Source organism: Cuculus canorus, chromosome 2, assembly GCF_017976375.1.
Source record: "Cuculus canorus isolate bCucCan1 chromosome 2, bCucCan1.pri, whole genome shotgun sequence".
NCBI classification, from domain to species: Eukaryota; Metazoa; Chordata; class Aves; order Cuculiformes; family Cuculidae; genus Cuculus; species Cuculus canorus.
The window spans coordinates 37820033-37832756 of record NC_071402.1 but is presented as its reverse complement, the minus strand read 5'-3'; positions in this window follow the sequence as shown (position 1 = coordinate 37832756).

Genomic DNA, 12724 nt, shown 5'->3' with positions numbered 1-12724 from the left:
AACCAAAGAGTAGAACATGTGTGCAATGCACAAATTGTGACAACAACACTGAAGAACCTCAGGTTCCCCAGAATGTATCTGTCTGAGCAAACTTGAGAAAACTAGCTCACATACAAAACTATGGAACGTATTCTGAGCTTCATTGCATTGGTTTAAATCCGGAGTGATTTCATTTACTTTACTCCAGCCTGAGATCAGGATCTGCCTGTATAATCAATACAGTAGGCATATTGACCTAAACCTTCTGGAAATAAATACTGTCAGGAAGAGTCCTCTCGCAAGGAAACAAACAAAAACACCTGACTTTAAACAGACTTTTAAAAAACACATCTCTTATGAAATCTCTTGGGAGCAGGAGTTCTTTCAGTCTCCCAGGGCATAGCAAGCAAAGCAAGGTAAGTTATCTTGACACCAAGTCCTCGAGCAGCATATCTTTTGGGAAATGAACAAAGTGCTCTGTGGAGCCAGCCTGGCTTATCGTCATAGTCATCTGTATCCTTGAAAAGTACAGCTGGGGTTAGGGAAGCTGTAGAGAACACTTCTGTTGCACTGATATGCTTCTCCAAGCAAACGAATCATCATGACTACAGGTTCAGGGTAAGTTTTTTTAGTGTTCCTTCCTCCTGAGGGAGGGTTCTAACGTAACATAGTGATTTGCGCAGAGCCTACTGTGAAGAATAAGTAGGTGTTTTTATTATTTTTCTTAAAGAATAGGGAAACACACTTGAAAAAAAATCCATGCTTTTCAAGAATTTTCTTAAATATAGTAGCCCTGTATAAATTATTTCCAGCAATCTTCAATATTTGAAGTGGTAATCTTTATTGTATTAGGTAGCTACTATGTTATGTAAATAACATGTAAATAATAATATGTAAATGTATGTACAAACCTCAGAAAATATTTCTTTCTGGTCTGGGCATCTCAAATAATTTGTTGACACTTTGGGAGTCTTATGACTTAATGAGAACAATACCCAGTTGACCAGTCTGCCAGGAGAAATAACTCTGTATTGTGAAAAAAGAACAAAGATTTTTTTTCCTCCTGGAGTTCTGATTCCTCATTAAAGAATAAGTTACTTTTGACAGATGTGCTGTAGTTGTATTCATTTTTAATCTTGGCCATATGGAGGCATAATGGAATGATGTTTCAGACATTCTACCAATCCGGTATTACTAAAAATGAGGGAAGAAAATGTCAAATCCACCAAACTATACAGAAATAGATTTTTCTTTTAAGTTTTACCACCCCCACCTCCCCTCCAAGAAGGTCAAAAAGAGAATTCCCCAAACGTATCAACTAAAATTCTCAAAACCCCTGACAGAACTGTGCTAAGTAACTGGAAGCAGGAAAAACCCTTGAAATCCTGTGGTGAGTTAGTAGGACTTTGAGGAGTGGATGTTCTTGGTTCAAACGAGGATACTATTTATTTGTACTTCCTGCTGTAACCCATATTTACAAGTAGCCCATTAGTAAAATTTCACATCAATGCTCCCCAAATTTGATTTTTTTTTTTGTCTTATTTGTATAAGCTGAACTAACAATGATCTGGAGAGTGGATGGCTTATGTTTTTCATTCGTATGTTCTGGCAACAGAGGAGTTGTCCTGTTTTCCTGAAGAGGAATGTGAATTGCTAAAGAGAAGAGACATGAATAGCTGTGCCCCTGTCAGTACTTTCAGATTGGTATTTCTGAAAGAAGCAATTCTGAATCTAACATTTCATCTGTTTATTTACTACATTCAGAAGCCTGGCTTTCTCAGTTGATTGTTAAACAAAACAGCTGTCTACTACACATCTGTTTTCACAAAATATTAGCAGATCGTTCAATGAAAGATAAGAGAAACATTTTAATTTGAAATGAGTTAGTGGGACAATCTTACACCTAGGATCTGATCCTGAATCTTTGTTTTGCTCTGGAAATCTGTGCTGAGCAAGTAATGCTGAGTATCTTCCTGCTTTCCTGCCTCTCAATCAGGACCACATGGCAGCAGCCCTTGGCCACATCTTTTTGAAGCCTGGAGAAATTAGTGATCAGAAGACAAGTTAGTGGAAGATTTTTCCCAGTTTAGAACATTATAGCAAATACATTGATTACCTGTTTATGAATTTTTCAAATCGTGATTGAGGTGCCTAAGCGTGAGATTTGAAGACCAATGACAAGCAAAATGTTGCTGTGCACAACACCTCTTTCACCACAGACTGAGATAGGCTAATTAACCTTTCCTTTGCAATGGACTAAGCGTGTATCCACCAACGGGTATTGCCCTTCAGCTGATACAAGATAAATAGGAAAGCTGCAAGAATTTCACAAAATATTTGAGCCCTGAGTTCTGATTTGAGCCTGGCTTTTACCTATGTAACTTCTCACTGTGTTCTTCCATTTCTGCCACATTTTTTTCATGTCTGGAAAATAATTTCTTCTCTTGTGAAGGATACTGTGCTAAAGAAATACTCGCAAAGTGCTTTGAAGATGTAATTCACTCTGCCACAATTTAATGACCCAACCCCCATTTGAACTAAGGCCTACCTGAGTGCTTCCTTTTGGGTGATTGAGTTGTGACACCTTAAAAAAACCCTGATATTAGAAACCTCTCAGCAGCTGTTCACTAAAAATCAGAACCACTAAAGGCAGTTACAATCCCAGTTGTGTTCAGATGGGTGTCAAAGTGATCTGACAGAGCTTACTTAAGGCAACGAGAAGCAGTGACTTTCAAAGACAAAAACAAAAGAGAAAAAAGAAGACAACCCCACATCAACATGTTAAATAGTCAGAGATCAGGAGAGACCTAATCTCCTCCTCTAGGTAAGCTCTCTCCTTCGCTTGTGCTCTGTTGAGGTCCTTGCTTAAGACCTGGACTTCTTGCAATATGCAAGATGCATACTCAAACTGGAATAACTCTTGTTGTGACAAAGTTTCCTGTTTCCAGCTGTGTAGAATTTCTGTATGCTAACAATTATTTTTTAAGTATGAAATTCACTCCTTCTTGTTAAGAAAATTCCCACAACTTCTAATCTCAAGGGGAAGTCTGGGCACACCAAGTGGAAATTGTTCAAAGGAACATCTGTTTTCTCTCATAAATTATATGACAACATCTTAATAGAAACACAAACTGCCTGTATATACTTCTGTGCTTTCACCCATTAATTACAGAGAACATTAAGTTTCCATTTTACTGTGCTTTAAACATCTGGTGCCAAAAAAAACAACAAGGAGAAGGGAAGCATGATTATGTTATTAGACTCAACAGTCCCAAAATACTGATCAGCACTCATTATTGTCTGTTGATTCCATATAAAACTAGTCTTGAACGTGCAACTCACTGACTATGCATATGTATATATAGCTTATTAAATATGTATTTAAAATAAATATGGAATCATAGGTGCTGTTTTTCCTCTTGTGCAGTATTTTTTAATAAGTTCAATATATACTAGTTAACAAAAGCATCACGTAGTCTAAATTTAGCCAGCTTTTATCACTAACTTGGTAATACATCCCAGTTTAAATCTGCCCTTACAATACCTGCAAGACTTGCTTAGAATCCAATACTACACTAGCAAAAGAGTTGCAGTCTAGATTTTGTTGCAGTCCTGTGGCTGTCATGTGCTATCTAGACAACAGAGGTAGAACAATTAGCCCTAATGCAGGGGGAGTGATCCCTTCTTCAAATTTGCAGTGACTGCATGATAGTGAGACTTGATTCTTTGACCTGACTTCCCAGCCTAATCTGGCCGCAGCAATGTCAGCCAGGTCGGCGTCCATGAAAGAAAAGAAAATGATGCTGACTATCCATAGGTTTCTAGAGAAAGGCTTCTACTTTATTTGAAGCTAAAGCAGCTCCAAGTTCCAGCATCTGTTTTTATGCTTTAAATTACCCCAAGTAGTTTCTTCATTTTCCAAAATTACACTTCCTTAAAATGCTTCCTATTACACTATCACATTTTACTGTGCATTAAACATCTGGTATCAACAGTCTAAACAACAAAAAAGCATGATTATGCTGTCAGACTTAATAATTCAGAAATATTAACCAGCTCTTATACTATCAGGAGTTTTTCATGTGAAATTGGCCCTTGATGTGTATTTTGCACTTATGAGACTTTGCACATACCAGCATAAGATAACAGTGTTCAATCTTTCATGTAACTAACAGAGTTAATTTGCCTAAATGAAATCACTTCATCAGGAATACTCTTGCCCTGCAAAAACCAAGGGATTATCATGGTTTGTTAAAACATACCATACTGCAATCTGGAAAATGGGGGCGGGAGAGATGACTTCTGTGCAATAATAGATTAGGAAAGCTATTTAGCCTTAAGCAAACTTGAGAGCTATGGAGGCTGAACCATGTGGAAGGAGACCATAAACCTCCTTGCCTGTTCAGTAACCAAATGACTGCTGCTTAGTTAGCTGTAAGCTTCAGTTTGAGACCTTTTGCTCCCATATTTAATTAAAACATCATTGTCATCTTCTCTGAGTACTGAGCTGTAATACTGCAGGCCTATTCAAGATCTGTTTCTTAATTGGTCTTAAATAGGTTAATTGCAATTCAAAGAACAAGTCATTACCAGTGGGATGCAAGTGCATGATGCAATGGGACAGAGCGTGAGCTATTGGCTGGAATGCCAGATGAACAGCATGGTTATTATTTTAAGGTAATTGTTGGAAATGTTTTCGTTGCATAGATTTCTGGAGTTTCTTTCACAAGGCACCACCTCTTTGCAACCTTTGTTCTGTGGGATCTACCCCCACAGCTGTTCCAAACTTCACATCCATTGCTTGTATGTCTCTGGGCTAATGAAAAGGCTGGGAACCTTTGGTGAATGGGACAACACCAGTAATGTGGTTTGTTTTTTTTTTTAATAGGACTCTTTTCTCCTCCTTTGTAATCATTTGCACTCTCAACACAACAAAATCAATGTAATTCTGACTACCCGTAAAGTCTTACTGCCTACAGAAAGGAGGTCTTGAACCCTCGTGCAGTCTCCAAGGCATCTGTATGAAAGTGGCATGAATGGGTACCCAGGATTTAATGGCACTGTCATTGCATCATGAACACTTTTGTAATCAAAGCATTTTAAAATGATATCACAAGCATTTTCAAACTTGTCCAGTAGCACTAGATTGAATAACTTTCTACAGCTTTGTTTCCCAGTTATACCAACAGATGCTATTAATGTATTGACAATTCCGAGTGGTGAGCTCTGGGTGGATAGCCTTTCCAGGTAATCTCCTTGAAATAGTGTTATACATGGAAAATGTGTAGTTATATAATCCCCTGAAAGTCAAAGTAATTTAGGCATTCAACTAGGTAGATACAGATTTTGCATTAATGTTTTAAGGAAAGTTGCATTTTTAATCCTTTTACTAGCTTCTAGTCCTGCCAGGCACATAGTAACATCCTCAGGAAACTGAACAGAGGATAATGCAAACCTCTTGAACAGGCAGTGAGACTACTGTCTTCCCCAAATAACCTGAAGCACCAGGGGCTGGCAGTCTTCTTAGCATAAGGAAAGAAAATGGGTGACCAACTCATCTGCCACTTGCCTCCACCTTCGCTCACCTCTGCTTCAACCTGCAGGTCCTGGTGCAATTGTACCACCTGCACACTTAACAGCTATAGTCCTGGGAAGCATGACAATATTTCTGCTGTACATCTCAGGGTTTTATAATGCTGACAGGAGTCCTGGCACTATATGCAGGCATTTGCAATAGCAAAGTGCACAGAGGTATTCAGGGAATCTTCAGCACACTTAAGACCAAAACACTGCTGGGATATGGGTTTCTCAGATAAGAATTTGAGATGGAGAGAAAGGTATTCAAATCATGCATTGTGATCTCTGGGGCTGAGAGGCTTTCTCACAGTTTTTGCAACATTTCCTAGAATTGTTTTCCTCTGGGCAATTGTTCCTCAGCCAGATGCCCTGAACAGCACATGCTGTGTCCCCACCTTTGCTCTTGTCTTTGTGGTCAGTGTAGTCTCCAAAGAGCTGAGCTGTCACCAGGATTCATAGATGTAAATTTGATGCAACTGAGGATTACATTATGAATTATTTTCAAAATTAGGACAAAGGTCTTAGTTGACACTGAATGGTATCAAGGCAGTAGAAGACTCGAGAGCAAATCTGTGTTTAGAAAGTCCCTGACTCCTGATATCCTGATTGGTACTTTGCTGGTTCGTACTAGCTCTAGATAGTAGAATTTGCTGTCAAGATCAGGTAAATCTATATTCTTCGTCTTGTTCTTTCATTTGGTATAACAACTACCGAAGGAGCTTGTTTCAAAAAAAGCACATTTAACATGCCTGAACAAACACTCCAAGCATGAAGTCAGCGGCAACAGAGCAGGTGGATGGCAAAAAGAAGATTATTTTTAGAACTTTGCAAAACCAAAATCTGAAGACTCAAAGCATGTCACATAGGTCACTGAACAGCTGTTAGACCATGAGCACTCTCAGTCTGCATTCAAATCAGTGAGCTAGAGGTAAAAGAATGGATTTTCAAGTAATATATGTTCTCCTTCAGATGTTTTTCTTAATGAAATTTTACAACTCAGAAAAAGTGACAGCATGCTCTAGATGGAATTCGTTCAGCTACGTGAAGATATCTGCATAGGAGACTCTATGTATGAGTTACTTACCCTGACCTCTGTGTTAGCAGCAGAGAGACATACTCTTCCAAAGTATAATTCATTCCATCAGAAAGGAGAAATCTAAAACAGATCAGATACATTCTCCTTCTCTCTATTGACCAAAGAAGCCAAGGGAGACAATCTCAGTTATATTCATAAGTCACTGCAAACAGCCAAATTTTTTGAGAACACAAACTCCTTATCCTATGTTGAGAGAGCGAGCACAAGGACCAAATTTTTTGTACATTAATGTTCAGGGAAACTGGATTCAGGAAAACATTAGGCAACAATACCCAAGCAGAAGGTTTTCAGCAACTGAATAGAGTCTTTACTGGTCCATTTAGCTGACAACAGTTATTCCTCTGTACAATATCAGGAGTGAAAGGAAGACTCAGTCTCAAATTTTCCAAAGAATATGTAGAAAAATAAACTACCATTAATCTTGGGTCTTTCTGCAGTGTGAGGATCAACAATCTCTGAAATTGTCATGAAAACAAGTGGTAGAATTACTGCTGATTGCTACCCACAGGGATCTAAGGACCTGCACAAGTCATGGTTTGCAGGCTGAGGTAGCATCTGCCACCAGAACAGCTGAAGTCATTGAGAAAGCTACGAGCTTTTAGGCATACAAGCCATTTCTCAACTGTAAAAAATTCAGCTTTTTCTAATAGAGATGGGTAACTTCTGAACTACATACAATTGGAGAACACTTGCCTGGTTGCATGTCACTTACTTATGGCCTTATTTTAATGTACATTTAGTGGTACCCTATTCCATGAATAATCTCTCTTGTATCAGTTGTTTTTTTTGGAATGTGGTCCTCGTTAGTCAAGTCTGTGTGGCTATTTAACATTTTGCTGATAAATAGTAACACTGTTTGATCATATATGAAACTTTAGTCACAAGAACAAAAGCTTCACAGTTTAGGTTAGGAACTGACATAGAAAAATACTATAGTAAGTCGGCTGTTGGGGCAAATTGAAGAGTGAAGTAACTTGGACACATCGGTATCTGTATGAAGGTCTTTTATATATTTTTTCCCACACTTCTGTTCATATTTCAGCAATTTCCACTATCCTCCACTGACAGACTATTGAAACCTACATTACAGCTTGATAAACACCTCCTCTTAAAAAGATCTCAAGACTGATGCAACATGACAGAAAGCAAATGCTTACACTTGAAATCTAAACTTACTTCTTGCCCAATTCTTTCAACTACCTTAATCTAACAATAAAAAAAGGATGAATTTGGGTTTTAAAATAATTTTGATTTAACATGAGAATTCACTCTTTCTAGACCAACAAATTATTTCCCCTTAATAGTACTTGAAATACAGTAGATACTTGGGGGTGGGGGAAGAAATCAGACAAACAAAACTTACCCTGCAGAAATCTGAGGTTATCTGGCTTCATTGCTAATAGTGATTTCAGATGTGGACTGTTGTGTTGTCAAAAGGTAGATAGAAAGCATTTTCATATTTTCATTTGCCCTTTTCCATTTATCCCAATTATTTGAGATGCTCGTAGCATTTAAAAGGAAGTTGGGTATTGCAGTATCTTCTTACTCTTTATTGTATTAGTTACAACTGTAATTTTGTAATTTTAGAAGCAAATTACTTTCCTATTGCTCTACAGATTCCCTGCATTTTTTTAATTATTATATATATGATTGTAATTGTTAACTTAGAGATAAACCTACACGCATCAAGACATTAATTGTCCGGAAGGACTGGAAAAGAATCAGAGAAGATGACTCAACAGAATGGGAAAGGTAATTAGGAATAAAAGACCTTCTTAGGGTTGTGGGAAACACTCTTCTAGTCAAGTGTCCGAAGAAGGAGGGAAAATGAAAGCACAAATTCCAGCACTGTAAATGTGAACACTAATAAAGAAAGCAAAAGAATATATTGATAAATAATTTGATAAAAGCATAAACAAAATACTAACGACGTTTTTCATAATAGAGAAGAAATTGTGTGAAAGAACTTCTGAATGCTAAGAAGTGACTCAAGTACGAAAAGAGCAGTCAAGGATCATAAAGCCATAGCAGAAAAGCCAGATGAATTCTCCGTGTTGCTAATTGCTCTAAAGGAGGACACACAGGTTTCTGTACAGGAAGATTCCTATACACAGAACAAGTTGTAGAAAGAATTGATCAGGTGTTACGACAAAGGGATGATGCTGTGAGAGTCTTGCAAGTGGTGTAGGCTGGAACTTCTGCCGCCCAAACTATAAAAAAATCTGAAAGGTGGGGTGCCAAAGTTGCAGATGATTTAAAAACATTCATGGTAGTAAATGTGTAGAAAGAGTTACAAAAGGATCTTGCAGTACTGAATTACTAAGAATAATATTACAAATTCAATATTCATAATTGTCAAGTAACACACACAGGGAAAAGAAATTGTAAACTGCGTATATACAGTGATGTGCCCTAAATTAACTGTTACCACTCAGCAAAGAGATCTTGAATCGTTATGGGTATGAAAATGTCTGCTCAAAACTCAGAGGCAATAAAAATGATTCGTAAAGGAATCAAAAGCAAAACAGAGAGATCAGTATGCTTTTGTGGATCCTTGGTGTGTCCCATCAGTACTGTATGCAGTTCTGATCCCTCCTATACTAAGAAGGATAGAGCAGAAGAAGAGACTGAAAATGGTGACCAGAAGAAAAGAGAACGGCTTCCTTCGTGAACTGAGATTAAATAGGTTCAACTCCCTTCCATTTGGAAAAGAAAAGATTGAGGGCAAGTCTGTAAACTCACAAACGGCACGGAGACAGAGAACTGGGAATGACTAGCAATTGTTTCTAAAAAAGAACAAACCCAAAATTAAGAGGAATTCCATTGTGTTTCCAAACAGCAAAACAAAAGACCTTATTTTTATTTTTTCACATATTAATTAAATCATTGAGCTCATATCCAAAGGATATAATATACGCATATATGGGTGTAAAAAAAGGGCTGTTTAAGTGGAAAGATGTGGCTGGCATGCCCAGCACATGAAGTCTGTAGGACTGCATAAAAGGGAGACAGTGTATTTGAGGGAGGATTGCGCTACGCTGCACGTGCTCTGGCATTTTCCTGTTTATGGTTAAAGATAAGACTGGGTACAACAGGACTGTGGCCTAATTCAGTACAGACACTTGTGCAGTAGACTACATCTCAGAAGTTCTCCAGGCTTTCACTATCACTAGCTAATGTCAGTTGGTGCCTGTCTGATAGACACAAGCGTCTAACACTAACAGGGGAATTCTCTGTTTAAGAAAGAACTTTAAGAAACAACACTGCCTTTAGGTGCCAAATAGCATGACTTGGTGAGAATAAATAAGAGGATTTATGAAGAGAAAGAGATTCAGTGTGAGTGTTACTGGCCTCATTTGTGGGGTTGGAGGGAGGATAGGAAATATCAGAAATTTCAGAAAGACTTTTCTTTTGGTCTCTTAAAAGACATCCAAATTCTGTGAGGCAGTAAGTCTTGCTGTAAGTTGCATGTCTTACCTGTCTCTGTTAATGCATACAAACATCTCTCTTTATGGTCCCTCTTAATGATGGGTATTCTTCATTGCAGACAAACAGTTTGCTCATTTCAGGTTGTAGCAACATCATAAATCTTACCTTATGCTCAGTGCAGTAAAACTACTTGCAGGAAGAATGGAGAAACAATGGTTACAGAAAATATTATGCTCCAAGAAATTAAGCTAACGTAGTACTAAAGCCTTCTATAGCAATAATTTTTCTGCTTCCCAATATTTGGTGTCTTTGTGCTGTGTTATTTCCCACATCTGGGCCTTGGCAGGTGGAGAAGTGCACTTAACTTCCTTCAGCTCTGTGCTGTTACCTTGTATTTGTTTTCAGTGTTTGCACAGATGTAACTGTAAAAACTTTACTCTAATGAGAGCTGTGAGAGCTTGGGAAAAAGCCACCTGGAAAACCAGCTTGTTTTTTAATATATTTTGTTCAGAAAAGCTCACCAAACTTGTAGGCTTAGGGACAGCCTAAATAAAGCCAGGGGAGAATTTTAATTGGAGGAGAGGGGGAATGGGCGTGAAACAGAAGCACAAAATTGTAATAAAAAGACTCAATGACAAACAGTTAACACGGAGCTAGAAGTAGATGGTGCCAGTCATTATTGATTTGGTAGATGAAATGTATAAAGAGTCCAAAATATGTTAGTGAAATGAATAAAAGGTTGAAAAGGAATCTGTTTGATGCCTTTGCCCCGGAAAGGACACCTGCCTGCTGCCCTCCTGCTGACCTGCTGTGCCTGTGGGACTCCATGCAGAAGTATGCTGGGCTCCGAAAAGTGACAGTCTGGGACCAGGTGTTCAGTGAGACTCACAGATTCAATATTGACATTTTGTCTGCTGCTGACAAATCAAGAGTGGCTCTTTTTAACTGATAGCTGTGAGACACCACGGCATTGCAGCAGTAGATAGATGGTCTGGGCCAAAGACGGGCTTTCAAAGTGCCCATAAAATTCTTCTCACGTGGAGCAAGACTGTAGAGATGTGTGGTAGAAATGAAGCCACTGAAAAGGGGCAATGAGAGGTCCTTTGCTCCTGGCAATGATTTACTAGGAGGAAAGAGCACAGTTTCAAAGTCCAGAATGAGTTTAATGTTCTTAACAGCTTTCCTATCAAATCCATGGGAGCAGGAGCACCCCTGAATACTCCATGCATACAGTTACTATTATAAGTTTAGCATGCTTGGTCAGAAATATTGCAAAAGAATTTATGTTATTAGGCCATGGGTTTAGGTGGGAACATTCTTTTTGCTGTTGTTTGACCTGAAACAAAAGATATTTCTGACATCCTAGCCATATCAATGTTGTTTTCATACCTGTGAATCCTCATGTTTCCCAAGGAAACCAAGGGTCAAGACTTCAAAACTGAGCTGGATTCCAAATAGTAATGAATAGAAGGGAAGATTTTCCAGCAACTTATACGTTTCTGAAGACTGAAAAATTGAAATACTAACATTTCCCACCTTCTTTGGAAAATAGGTTCATTCTAAGGTGAAAGCTCTAACGTTATGATGTAGTTTTCATTTTTGTAAAGGTAGCTTTATTTTTTGAATAAAATCCCTGGTTTAATTTGTGGAGGTTGTGCCTTTTCATGTAATTGCTGGTGAAAAAAGAGAGACTCAAAATCTCAGTAATTTTAGCACTCAAGTGAAGAGCAAATGAGACTGTTACTATTTGTAATACAGAATTGGCCAAACACAAGCATGTTAAGCACTTACAGAAAGGCATCAATGTCCCAAAGAACATGTTGATGAAGGTAGGAAAAAATATTCAAAATATAAGGAAGGAGGTTTTGGGACTTTTTTTTCCCATCATAAGTAGACAGAACTGATAATTTGAAGTATTCATTAGGCATTTACAATGCATGAAGTATTACATATCACCCTTTGAGTAGATCGTTCTTAGCTGGATGATTTCTTAAAGGTCTGAAGACAGAAAATAGGTTTGAAAACTCAAATTTCCACCCAGGGTTTGAGTAAATGTTGTTGCAGTGAGTAGCTCAGTTACATACTTGATTACAGTGAGCAAAATGAAAAAAAAAACAACAAAGAAGCCATAGTTAGAGAACGAGTCCTGATGTGGCATAAGAGGTTGTAAATCCTCTGACTTAAGTTTTGCCTAACCAATTTGGGCCTAGCTGTCTGGGAATATTTTCTATCTACCAAGTACCTAGCCTGAATTTAAAAGTAGGCAATCTTATTTCTCTTCCACTCCAATTCATCTGAAGCTTCAACGTGTTTTCTGCAAAAGGATACAAAAACTAAATCATAAGGTCACATAATCCTGTTTGGAAATTTGCCACCTCTGATGTTCTGATCTGCTCCCAGAATCCTTGTTCTTGTCAGCGTCCCTTTTAGGGACAAACTCCCTGAATTTTTAATATAATTTATGACTTGGCATACTCAGAATCTTATTTTTTCTTTTTTTTTTTTTTTTTTTTTTTTTTTAGATTTTTTGACACATTTCCCAAAAGCATGGCTTTGTAAGGCTCTGGCAATGTTTGTAATATGGAACTGAGATCATCTGTTATTGGTGGTGGATGCTTCTCTGTCTACACCTTGCTCCATATC